Here is a 12,972-nt window from a genome sequence, read left to right on the forward strand (position 1 = left end):
AAAAACTAAAAGAAACCCTAAAAGAGCCATAAAAAGCTAAAAAGAAAAAAAAACCTTTAAATTACTTAATAAACATTTTTTTAAAACCCTAAAACTCTAAAAAAAGAAAACACAAGAACTCTAAAAAGACCCTAAAAAAATTGTAAAACCCTATAAAAAAATCATAAATCTATACAACAACTCTAGAACCCTAAAAAGAACCTAAAAGCCAAAAATTCAACAACAACAACAACAAAAACAACCCCCATGGCTTGCTTCTTGGCCATCTGCTACCATGTATCCATTGTCATTTATTCGGTCCTCTTTCTAGAACCATAAGCTAAAGGCTACCATTCCGTGAGTTATATATGTGTGTGTGTGTGTGTGTGTGTGTGTGTGTATGTGTGTGTGTGTGTTTGTGTGTGTATCCAAGTATGTAACTACTACTGCTAGGAAAAAGACAAAGCTTCATTAACTTTCATAAACTGTATTTTTGATGCATCATGTTTTATCACCTGGAAATCATATAGAAACCACATTACGAATTATAGTATATTGATTCTTATAGCTGTGATTTCTTATCTCCAAAAAACCTACATCAACAACAGGTACTTAGGGATCTAGCTCTTAGCATTTTATTAATATAAGAAAATATATACTAAAATGCACTGAAAGTTTTTTCCTTATTATTATTCATAATGTTGGAGTTCTGTTAAATCTTCACAGAAATGCTTAAAGTCTCACTTTAGTTTTACTTTAATGTGACTTTGTCTTCCATACAAACAAATGATACTTTAAACAAACTTCAATTTATGGAAAGAATGTCAGTGCTAGATGATTTTAGAAAGTAGGTTTTGCAATAAAAACTTTGTAGCCATTTCAATTATAAAGAACTCAGTAAACATTGTATTACTTTATCAAGCTCTTTGCTACTCCCAAATCATGCTGCTAAAGTAGAATGTTCTTAATTAGAAGTTATTACTCAGTTGCTGTTTATTTTATAATATGCATCTGTATTTTAGGATGTTTTATTTATATAAAATTGAGGTCTCTTATTCATTATTTTGCTCCACATTATACCATATTTTAAAGTCCATAGTGGAAAGATTTTTTAAGTTGGATTTTTCAGTTGGTTATATTTATAAAATTTTAATTAAATTAGGAATTGAAGGCCTCATATGATTTTATGAATTAAGATTAGGTCTTTTTTGGGGGGGTTCTTCATCTTTGTCTTCATCTTCATTTTCATCATTATCATAAGGATCGTCATCATTCTCATCATTAGTATCATATGGGTAATCCACTAAAGGAACCAGGTTGCTACAGTGTGACCTACTCATTCTGTTAACAGAAGCATCCTCATGTGATGGAGAACATTTAAAGCCTTCAGATGATTTTCTTTTTGGGTGTTCTATTTCATTTTTACTTTCATTTGTTTCTCTAATTTTCATAAGTATGTCATAATGACTTGGAAAATCATTTTTCATTGGTAGAATAGCACCTTTTTTTCTGACTCTTCTACAACATATGTCTGCCTTTACTTTTACCTTCGTAACTTTGACACGTCGACAATATATTTTTGGGTAGATTATTTTATGTAAATGTCTTCTTATTCGACTTTCTTTTTTCTTTTCCTCTTCGTATTTAGTTTTCAACCCTTTAAAGGTCTGAACATACTCAATTGATTCAAAAGCCATAAAAAATTTTTCTACAATATTTGCAATAAGATTCTTGATGTTTTCTTCTCTTATAAATTCAAATAGCTCAATGATACTTGAATTTAACATATTGTACCGATTTCCATTAAGCATAAAAGCATTTACAACTGGTTCAAAAAGGTTTTTCTTAATTATGTAAAGATTATAAGTTTCGTCTTTAAGGCCAATCATCTTTCTCATAAACCGGACAGCACTCAAAGTTAGAAAAGTGTGCTTTGAATTCATCAGCACCAAGATTCTACTGAGCAAGTTGTTACTCAAAATACAACTTTTTATGTACATTGAGTGGTGTTGCACACAAAATGTGAGTATTTCTAAAACTGCTCCAAGAAATTGTGCATTTTGATAATCATCAGGGCAGATCTTAGCCCTATTATCATCATGGATGTCAATTTCTACTGTTGTAGACAAAATTGGTGCTATGAGGTTATTCATGCAATAAGTATAGAAGAAATTCAGAAATTTCCTTTTTTTACATCTTTTACCTGTGACACGCATATCTTCTGGATTAAGAAGCGCTTGAAGAACTGCTGTCAAAATGATGCCTTTTGAAAATTCAGGATCAGAATCACAGATCATTTTTTTGATCATTATATTAATGAGAAGGTCATCATTATCTTCACTGTTCCGGACTTCTTCCATTGCATATGCCCGGACTAGGCGTGGACTATATTCTACTAGATAAGCAAATATATCTAGAGCAACTATTTGCATTTGGTAATCATTCATGTGCACTACAACTTTCAGAGCACTCATGATTCCAAGCTTCATCAGTGATTTCAGTAATGAATTTTTCTTATGAGACTGTAATGTCTTAACAAATGCACAGAATTCCTTAAAGAATAATAATAATTCATGCCTTCTCTCATCACCTACAGTGTTATCTTTCAGCTGAGCAAAAACTTCAAGCAAAAATGTTTTATCTTTCTGCAGCATTGTAATTATTTCAATTTTATTGAAAACAATCATGGTGGTAAGTTCAGAAAGATTATTTTCTTCAGATATGTATAGGGAGGGCAACATAATATCATGAACATATTGCATTCTGTAGGTCTGGTGTATTTTTTGCCTAAGTTTGGAGTGTGTTATTGGCACAACATCCTTGAATTTGACATTTTGAGTCAAGAATTTCCTGTGCAGCTTTGGCTGATCAAAACCAGGGCCATATTCAAGGCATCCTATCACATCCATGATGAATTCATCAGAAAACATGATCTTAAACAAGCGAGTATCATTTAGAAACAGGATTCCTTTAATGATGCTATTCAAATAGTGTAAGCCTTCCTTGTTCTGATGCTTTTCACAAGTGTGGAACAGCTGTAGCATTTTTTTAATGTAACCTTCATTTTCCAAGGCCAGCACCAGCTTTTCCTTGTGGCTCGGCATTTCATCGATACAAGGAAAGAAATTTACAATGTTTTCAAGGGTATGGAGTTCACAGTTTGACATCTCAATCAGATTCCTGATTGGTGGAAGTTCTTCAAAACTTTCTAGGTCATCAGTATATTTTTGTGTGATTTCTACACTTGTATCTTTACCTTGAACTTTGCAGATGTCTTCCCAGATCTCTTGACAACCATTTGGATCCTGGAAATGTATTGCCATACCATGGTTCTTAGCTTCAGACCAAATTATTACATCCCCTGGTTGTTTCTGATAGGGCACGTTAGGATGTATCTTGCACTCCATAATTGGTGAGCCATCTGATTCTGAGTGAACAAGTAGGCACACACCTTGGAGCTGTTCACTGTATTTGGATGAAATTTGTCCTGTGCCTATGTCTCTCCACTGCTTGTTTTCCACCATGACATAGACTTTTACTCTATGAAGTTTGTAGTCCATATTGATCTCTAGTCTTGCCTTTCAAGGCCACGTCTTTTTGCAGGCTTCAGCTTTTATATTCTGGCCAGAAGTAACAATCACTTGCTACCTTGACCAGGAATGTCGCCTGTGGTTTGAATTCTGAAAAACCATAAGAGAACAGATTACTGAGGGTTAAATGAAGGGCAGAGGCTAAGAGAGGGCCCAAAGTTATTAAGATTACTGGGGGAGAAGACCCTGATACTTCTCAATCATCCCATAATGAACTATCACCAACCAATCTCTCTCAGGAGCATTTGAGTTTTGAGCCTGCCTTAGTTCCAGCAGAATCTTGTGATTCACCCAAGATTCTACCTAAAAAGAGTGTGATGATGTAACAGACACTGTTAAAGGAACCTGCCTCCCCTACCTTAAAAATGAAAACCTAGAAAACACTGTATATGCTTTCTGTAACATATTTTGTTTCTCAGAATTATTTTCACTCATCAGAAGTGTGGTACTTATGCCCTTGGATAAAAGGAAATTTAATTACTTATGTATTGGTCAAGTCTGCTCTTCACAGTGCCTGTCAATGAAAGGCTGGGGCACATAAGCACACATATATTGTCTACAGACAAGATGCCATACCTAGAAATCTCTATCACATGTCTGTATATTTAGTGAAGATCATTTTCTAAAAGGAAAAATGTCACCTTCATCAGTCAATTTTGCTAAGCCTGAAGTTTCAGCTTCCAGTCGGTTAAACATTTCCTTAAATGTTTCCCTTTGCCTAATCTTGAACTTTGTTATTGAGAAATACTGGGTCAAAAAAGAAAGTGAGTGGAATTTGGCTAAGATTGAGCATTGACGTGTATAATTTATTTCATTTCTATACTCTTCTTTTTAAAATAATTGCTCTATGATGTCTTGAACTTTCTAAAGTCATTCCTGTATGCCATCCTGGCAATCAGATGTCTAGTGACTGAAGTATCCATACTTTGGTCTTCCTTCTTCTTGAGCTTCATGTGGTCTGTGAATTGTATGTTAGGTATTCTGAGCTTCAGGGATAATATCCGTTCATCATTATTATGAAGTTCCACTTGTTAATTCTTGATCTTAGAGCATGAGTCATTGGTGTTCTTTTCAGTAATTTTTCCCCTGTGCCCATGTATACTAGGTTCATAGAAGCAGGGGGAGGGGATATGTATAGGGGATTTCTGGTAGGGGGGAAACCAGGAAAGGGGATAGCATTTGAAATGTAAATAAAGAAAATATCCAATAAAAATATTAAATGTAATAAAAATGTTCAAAATCCTTAGTCATCAGAGAAAGGCATATCAAAACAAGTCTGAGGTTCCATCTTATACCCATAAGAATGGCTAAGATCAAAAGCCCAAGAGTTAGCATATGTTCGTGGGAATGTCAAGTAAGGGTAACCCTTCACTGCTGGTGGGAGTGCAAACTTGTACAACTACTTTGGAAATCTATTTGGATTTTTCTCAGAAAATTGGGAATAGTTCTACCTCCATACCAACATTTAGCACTCCTGGGTATATATCCAAAGGATGCTCCAACATCCCAAAAAGTCACTTGCTTAACTATGTTCATAACAGCTTTACCCATAATAGCCAGAAAAGGAAACAACCTAGATGTCCCTAGCTGAAGAATGGTAAATAAAATGTGGTAGGTACATCTATACCATCTAACAATATTCAGGTGTTAAAATCCAGGACATCATGAACTTTTTCATGCATATGGATAGAATTTGAGAATATCATTGTGAGTTAGGCAACCCAGTTCTAAAATGATATGCATGACATGTAATTATAAGTATATATTAGCCATAAAATATAGGTACAATGCTTCATTCCACATACCAAAAGAAGCTAAACAAGAAGGAAGGCCCAATCAAGGAAGCTTGGATCTCACTTAGAAGGAGGAATAAAATAATCATAAGAGGCTCATAGATGGAGGGGTCTAGCAGGCAGGGAGGATTCCAAGGGGAATGGGGGTGTTCAGTATCAGGTGTGGGGAAGGACAAAAGAAATGACTAGATGGCTATCAAAATGAGTGTAAATCATCAATGATTGGGGTAAGGAGGTAGGAAGCATCTCCTGGACAAGACAGAGACCTTGGTTAAGAGAGGCACCCAAGAATCAATGAGGGTGACCTTAGCTGTGACCCACTACATTGGGAATATGGAAACCGAAGAGGCCACCTCTGCTAGCTAGCTAGAAACCCCTGTGAAGTGATAGAGACACCAACTCATCTACAAAATTTTCAACCGCAAATTATCCTATCTACAGGAAAAAGAGACAGGGTGGATGGAGCAGAACCTGAGAGAATGTCCAACCACTAATCAGCCCATGGGCAAGTACTGATCCTAACAATGTTAATTATAATCTGCTACACATCCAGAAGGGGCATATTGTTCTCTGAGATGAATCACCCAGCTGCTTATTCAGACAGATAAAGATTCCCAGACCCAAGATGTGGATGGAGCTTAGGAAGTCTTATTGAACAGCAGAAGAAAGGATTGTAGCCCAAAGGGGATATGAACTACATAGGAAAAACAATATCAGCTAACCTCTACCACTGGGGCTCACAGAATTTGAACCACTAACCAAAGTACATACATGTGCTGTACATAGGATTTCTTGCAAATATGTAGCAGATATTCAGCTTGGTCTTCATGTGGGACCATAACAACTGGAGGGGGCAATCACAAAAGCTGATGCCTTGAAGTGGGATATGTTCTAGCTGGGCTGCCTAGGTTTTTTCTCATTAGGCGAGGAAAATGAAGAAGCCTAGCAGAGACTTCAATTGCCAGAGTGTGGGGATACCCAGGCAGGGCCTCATCCACTCAGAGAAGGGGAAGGGGGATGATGGAAGAGTTGTGTATGTGTGTGTGTGTGTGGGGGGGGTGACAAGGAGGGGTCAGTGAGCAGGAATGTAAAGAGTATAAGTAATAAATAAATAAATAAATAAATAAATAAAAAATTTAAAATCTGGAATATAAATATGTATTATTAGTTAATTATTGTATTTTTTCCATATAGTATTTACTTGCTTTGTTGTTCATTCTTCAGTGCCAAGAAAGCATCCGGACCTGGCTAACTCTCCTTTTAGTTCAGGAATGTGTCAAATCACATGGAAATAAGATCAAAACCTATTCTGTAATTTGAAGTGAAGCCCTTCTCACCTTAATATAAGAGGTTGACAAGGTCAAATGATATTCATTTTCAGCCATTTTCTTTTCAGGGTAATATTAAATACTATCATTGCATAAATAAATTACAATACTGTCTTTTAAACTTTCATAAATATAAAATACAGAAAGAGATGCATATTTACGTTTGAAATGTTAACCCATTTTCTGGTTTCCCTTCAGAAAAGTTCCTTTCCCCTCCCCCACCCCTCTGCTCACCAACCCTCCCACATGTGTTTCCTGGCCCTTGCATTCCCCTAGACAAGGGCATAGAGCATTCACAGGACCAAAAACATAAGTACATAACATGTGTGTTCTTTTGTAGTATTGGTAAAGATCTTTTCCCCAATGTATTGATTGCTGTTTTGTCCTATTGATGATGTTCTTTGCCTTACAGAAGCTTTGCAATTTAATGAGGTCACGTTTGTCAATTTTTGATCTTAGAGCATAAACCATTGGTGTTCTATTAAGAAAAATTTGCCCTGTGCCCATGTGTTCATATCTCTTCCACATTTTCTCTTCTATTTGTCTCATTTTATATGGAGGTCCCTGATCCACTTGCACTTTAGCTTTGTATAGGGAGATAAGAACGATCAATTTGAATTCTTCTACAGGATAGCTGCCAGTTGAACCAGCACCATTTGTTGAAAATGCTGTCTTTTTTCTACTGGATGGTTTTAGCATCTTTGTCAAAGATCAAGTGAACAAAGGTGTGTGGGTTATTTTCTGAATCTTCAGTTCTCCCTGTCACTGGGGTGATCAACCTGCCTGTCTCTGTACCAATAACATACAGCATGTGGTCATAGGTGGTGATTCACCCAGTTTTTTTTGTTTTTTTTTGTTTTTTTTTTTTTTTTTTTCCGAGACAGGGTTTTTCTGTGTAGTTCTGGCTGTCCTGGCACTCACTTTGTAGACCAGGCTGGCCTCGAACTCAGAAATCCACCTGCCTCTGCCTCCTGAGTGCTGGGATTAAAGGTGTGTCCTACCACGCCTGGCCCCAGTTCTTTTATTCTTAAGAATATTTTTTCATATCCTGTTTTTTTTTTTTTTGTTATTCTAAATGAATTTGAGAATTGTTCTTTCTAACTCTATGAAGAATTGAGTTAGAATTTTTATGGAGATTGAATTGAATCTTTAGGCAGTATTGAGGGGCAGTGGGCATGCAGGGGGGATAATGGGGGTGGGAGGAAGCCCTCATCCCACCAAAGTTCCAGTGCTCTGGGAGGGCAGATGCAGAAGGACTGCCACATGCTTTCCATGCGGCCCTGGGTGAGTGTCTGGCTGTGGGAAGCTATGGACTCAACCTGCCTGCCATGGTGGAAAAGGGAACTTCTAGATAACAGATTCACAGCCTCAGGCATCCAAGACACCACTGGATATCTCAGAAGAGCTGAGAACAAATGGAGGCCCCCCAGGTGTGGTTCAGTCATCCTCCAGGGCCTAAGGGAGGAGAGGGCAGGGAGAGAGGGGGCACTGTGTGGTTGCCATGCAGGTGAGAGTTCTTGGTCCAGTCTTGGCTGGAGCTCAGGACAGCCTTTGGGTGGAAGGTTAGATGTGGCTCATTAGGAGACAGCCTATTCCATTATTCAAGCAAGGTGGGCCTTAGTGAGCAGAGATAGTCAATGGTTTTAGAGCTTTACTGTAGAAAGGCAGGGGGAAAATGAGAATGTATAAAGAGAGAGGCCAGCCATGGCCACATGGAGAGAGGGGGAAGGGAGATAGAGAATGAGAGCTAGAGAGTAAGAAAGGTGAGAACTTAAAGAGAGCAAGGAGGGACCAAGCAGCCCCTCTTATAGTGGGCTGGACTATCAGGTAATTGTGGGGAGGAGCATAACTGGCTATAGTCAGGTAATTGTGGGGGTGGAGTCTAGCCAGAATGCCAGAAGTTTGGGACATTGTCTATGTGACTTATAGTCACAGGAATATGGAGTTGGGGGCTCTGTGGTGTCAGGCACCTGATTGGGAATGTGGCTTGCTTTTTTGTCCCTTGTAGAGTTTTCTACTGTGTCACCAGAGCAAGTCTCATTCAATCAAAATAGGCTGCCTATCACAACCCCACACAGTATAACCGTTTTTAGTATATAATCCTTCCAATCCACGAGCATGGAATCTCTTTGCATCTTCTGAGGTCTTCTTTGAATTCATTCTTCAGAGACTTAAAGTTATTGTCATACAATAAATTTCGCTTGTTTAGTTAAGCATACCAAGATATTTTTTATTGTTTGTGACTATTGTGAAGGGTAATTTTCCCTAATTTACACTTTGCGTATAAGAATGCTAATGATTTTTTGAGATAATTTTATATGCAGCCACTTTGCTGAAGTTGTTTATCAAGTTTAGGAGTTCTCTGGTAGAATTTTGGAGGTCACTTAAGCATAATATCATATCATCTACAAATATGATATTATGCCTTCTTCCTTTCCAATTTGTATCCCTTTGACCTCCAGTTTTTTATTTGTTTTTGTTTTGTTATTTTTTTTCTAATTGCTAAAGTTAGAGCTTCAAGAACTACATTGAATAGATAGAGAGAGAGAATGGGCAGCACTGTCTAGTCACTGATTCAGTGGGATTGCTTTAAGTATTTTTCCATTTAGTATGATGTTGGCTACTGACTTGCTGTGTATTTTTTTTTATTATGTTTAGGTATGGGCCTTGAATTCGTGATCTTTCCAAGACTTTTATCATGAAGGTTTGTTGGATTTTGTCAAATGCTTTCTCAGTATCTAATGAGATGAACATGACTTTTTTTTTCTTTGACTTTATTTATATAGTGGATTACATTGATGGATTTCTATATGTTGATCCATCCCTGTGTCTTTGTGATGAAGCCTTCTTGACCATGATGGACGATCATTTTGATGTGTTCTTGGGTTCAGTTTTTGAGAATTTGATTGAGTATTTGCATTGATATTAATAAGGGAAATTGGTCTAAGTTCTCTTTCTTTCTTAGGTCTTTGTGTGGTTTAGGTATCAGAGTAATTGTGGTTTCATGGATAAATTGGGTAGAGTACCTTCTGTTTCTATTTTGTGGAATGGTTTGAGGAGTATTGGTATTAGGTCTTCTTTGAAGGTCTGATAGAACTCTGCACTAAACCCATCTGTTCCTGGTTTTTTTTTTTTTCTTGACTGGGAGTCTACTAATGACTCCTTTTATATGGTTTATCTGAATCTGATTTAACTTAGGTGTTTGGTATCTGTTTAGCAAACTATCTATTTCATTCAGACTTTCCAGTTTTGTTGAGTATAGAATTTGGAGTAGGATCTGACATATATATAAATTTCCTCAGCTTCTGTTGTTATATCTCCATTTTCCTTTCTGATTTTGTTAATTAGGATACTTTCTCTGTGCCCTCTGGTTAGTCTGGCTAAGGATTTATCTACCTTGTTGATTTTCTCAAAGAAGCACCTCCTGGATTTGTTGATTCTTTATATTGTTCTTTTTGTTTTTACTTCGTTGACTTTAGCCCTGAATTTGACTATTTCCTACTGTCTACTCCTCTTGGGTTTATTTGCTTATTTTTGTTCTAGAGCTTTAAGGAGTGCTGTTAAGCTGCTAGTGTAATCACAGAGCCATGTTTTGTGTAAAATAAACACAAACAAGCTGCACATACCCTCTATGATGAAATTGAATGGTTCGGGAAGAGCTAAGATTTCCTAAGTCAGGCATGGCCGCCAGCCACCATAACTCCCAAGCAGGACTATAGAGCATAAATAAATGTTATGCCTCAGTCCAGCTATTTTTAATATTATAAGCAGGGGGGAAATGTAACCTCCCCCAGCCTGAAACAGGCTGGTTCAGACTCCATTGCCACTGAGAATTAGATCACCTGGGGTGGAGCCTTCCTGCCTAGATGGCTCTATTGTTCTGCTAAATGCCACTGCTCCTCCAAGACAGTGCTACCTGCTGAGAGACCAATGAGATATTCCAGAGGTTACACCCTATCCTGCATGTCGTCACCTGCAGCTGGTTCTAGGCTCCAAGAATGGAATATCAGGGGATGGGCTTCCCCGTCTTTATAAGCACAGTTTCCTATTAAACATTTGAGCCTTGATCAGGAACCTTGACTTGGCTCTATTATTTCTCTCAACCACCTAGTTTTTGTCTTTTCAGCCCCAGTTTGCCTCCCAGGAGTAACCCTGGTCCATGTGAGCTGTGTGGGCCGGATCCCAACAAGATATAACTGGATGGTGAAAGAAAAATGCAAGAAACTTACCAACAGAAACCAAGACTACTTGGGAACATCAGACCCCAGTTCTTTCACCATAGCAAATCCTGGATTCCACAACACACTGGAAAAGCAAAATGTGGGTTTAAAATAGTATCTAATGATACTGATAGACGATTTTAAGAAGGACATAAATAACTCTATTAAAGAAATATAGGAAAACTCAGGTAAACAGGTAGAAGCCCTTAAAGAGGAAACACAAAAATTCCTTTAAAAATGACAGGAAAGCACAACAAAACAGGTGAAAGAATTGAACAAAACCATCCAGGATGTAAAAATGGAAGTAGAAACAATAAAGAAAACCCAAAGGGGGACAACTCTGGAGATAGAAACCTAGGAAAGAGATCAGGAGACATAGATAAAAGCATCACCAACAGAATAAAAGAAATCGAATAGAGAATCTCAGGTGCAGAAGATACCATAGAAACCATTGACACAACAATCAAAACGAATGTCAAATGCAAAAAGATCCTAACCAAAAGCATCTAGGAAATCCAGGACACAATGAGAAGACCAAACCTAAGTATAATAGGTATAGAAGAGAGTGAAGATTCCCAAAATAAAGGGCCAATAAATTCCTTCAACAACATTATTGAAGAAAACTTACCTAACCTAAAGAAAGAGATGCCCATGAGCATACAAGAAGCCTACAGAACTCCAAATAGATTGGACTAGAAAAGAAATTCCTCCTGTCACATAATAATTGAAACACCAAATGCACTGAACAAAGAGATAAGATTAAAAGCACTAAGGGAAAAAGGTCAAGTAACATATGAAGCAGACCTATTAGAATTGCACAAGACTTTTCACCAGAAACTATGAAAGCCAGAAGATCCTGGGCAGATGTCATACAGACCCCAAGAGAATACAAATGCCAGCCCAGGCAATTATACCCAGCAAAACTCTCAATAACCATAGATGGAGAAACCAAGATATTTCATGACAAAAAAATTTACACAATATCTCTTCACAAATCTAGCCTATCAAAATATAATAAATGGAAAACTCCAACACAAGGAGGGAAGCATGAAAATAATCTTCTTTTAAAAACCAAAAAGAAGAAACCACAGAGACATAATTCTACCTCTAACCTCCAAAATAACAGCAAGCAACAATCTTTTCTCCTTAATATCTCTTAATATCAATGGACTCAATTCCCCAATAAAAAGACACAGACTAACAGACTGGATACGTAAATAGGACCAAACATTTTGCTGCATACAGGAAACCCAACTCAGTGACAAAGACAAACAATACCTCAGAGTAAAAGGCTGGAAAACAATTATCCAAGCACATGGTCCCAAGAATCAAGCTGGGGTAGCCATTCTACTATCAAATGAAACCAACTTTCAACTAAAAATTATCAAAAAAAAAAAAAAAAAAGATAAGGAAGGAGACTTCATACTCATTAAAGGAAAAATCTACAAAAAAATAAAAAAAAATAAATAAAATTTAAAAACCTCTCTCTTATGCTCCTAATGCAAGGGCACCCACATTCATAAAAGAAACTTTACTAAAGCTAAAAGAACATATTGCAACACACACAATACTAGTGAGAGGGTTCAACAGCCTACTCTCAGCAGTGGCCACATCATGGAAACAGGAAGTAAACAAAGACGTAGTGAAACATACAAAAGTTATGCACCAAAAGGACTTAACATATACTTATAAAACATTTCATCCTAAAACAAAAGAATATGCCTTCTTAGCACTTCATGGTACCTTCTCCTACACTGACCATATAATTGGCCACAAAATAGACCTCAACAGATATATGAAGATTAAAATAATCCCATGCACCCTATCAGATCACCACAGACTAAGGCTGTTCTTAAATCCTCCCCCCCCCAAAAAAAAACAATGTAAAACTCACATACACATGGAAACTGAACAATGCTCTACTCAATGATAACTTGGTCAAGGAAGAAATAAAGAAAGAAATTAAAGACTTTTTTAGAATTTAATGAAAATGAAGACTCATCCTACCAAAACTTACGGGATACAAGGAAAGCAGTGGTAAGAAGAAAACTCATAGCTATGA

The 12,972-nt window shown here is 37.1% G+C and overlaps 1 pseudogene; it reads right to left on the minus strand.

Moving 5' to 3' along the window:
* Gm4746 (predicted gene 4746) lies at window positions 1,115-3,661 on the minus strand (annotated as a pseudogene).

This window comes from Mus musculus, chromosome X (assembly GCF_000001635.26).
Source record: "Mus musculus strain C57BL/6J chromosome X, GRCm38.p6 C57BL/6J".
Taxonomy (NCBI): Eukaryota; Metazoa; Chordata; class Mammalia; order Rodentia; family Muridae; genus Mus; species Mus musculus.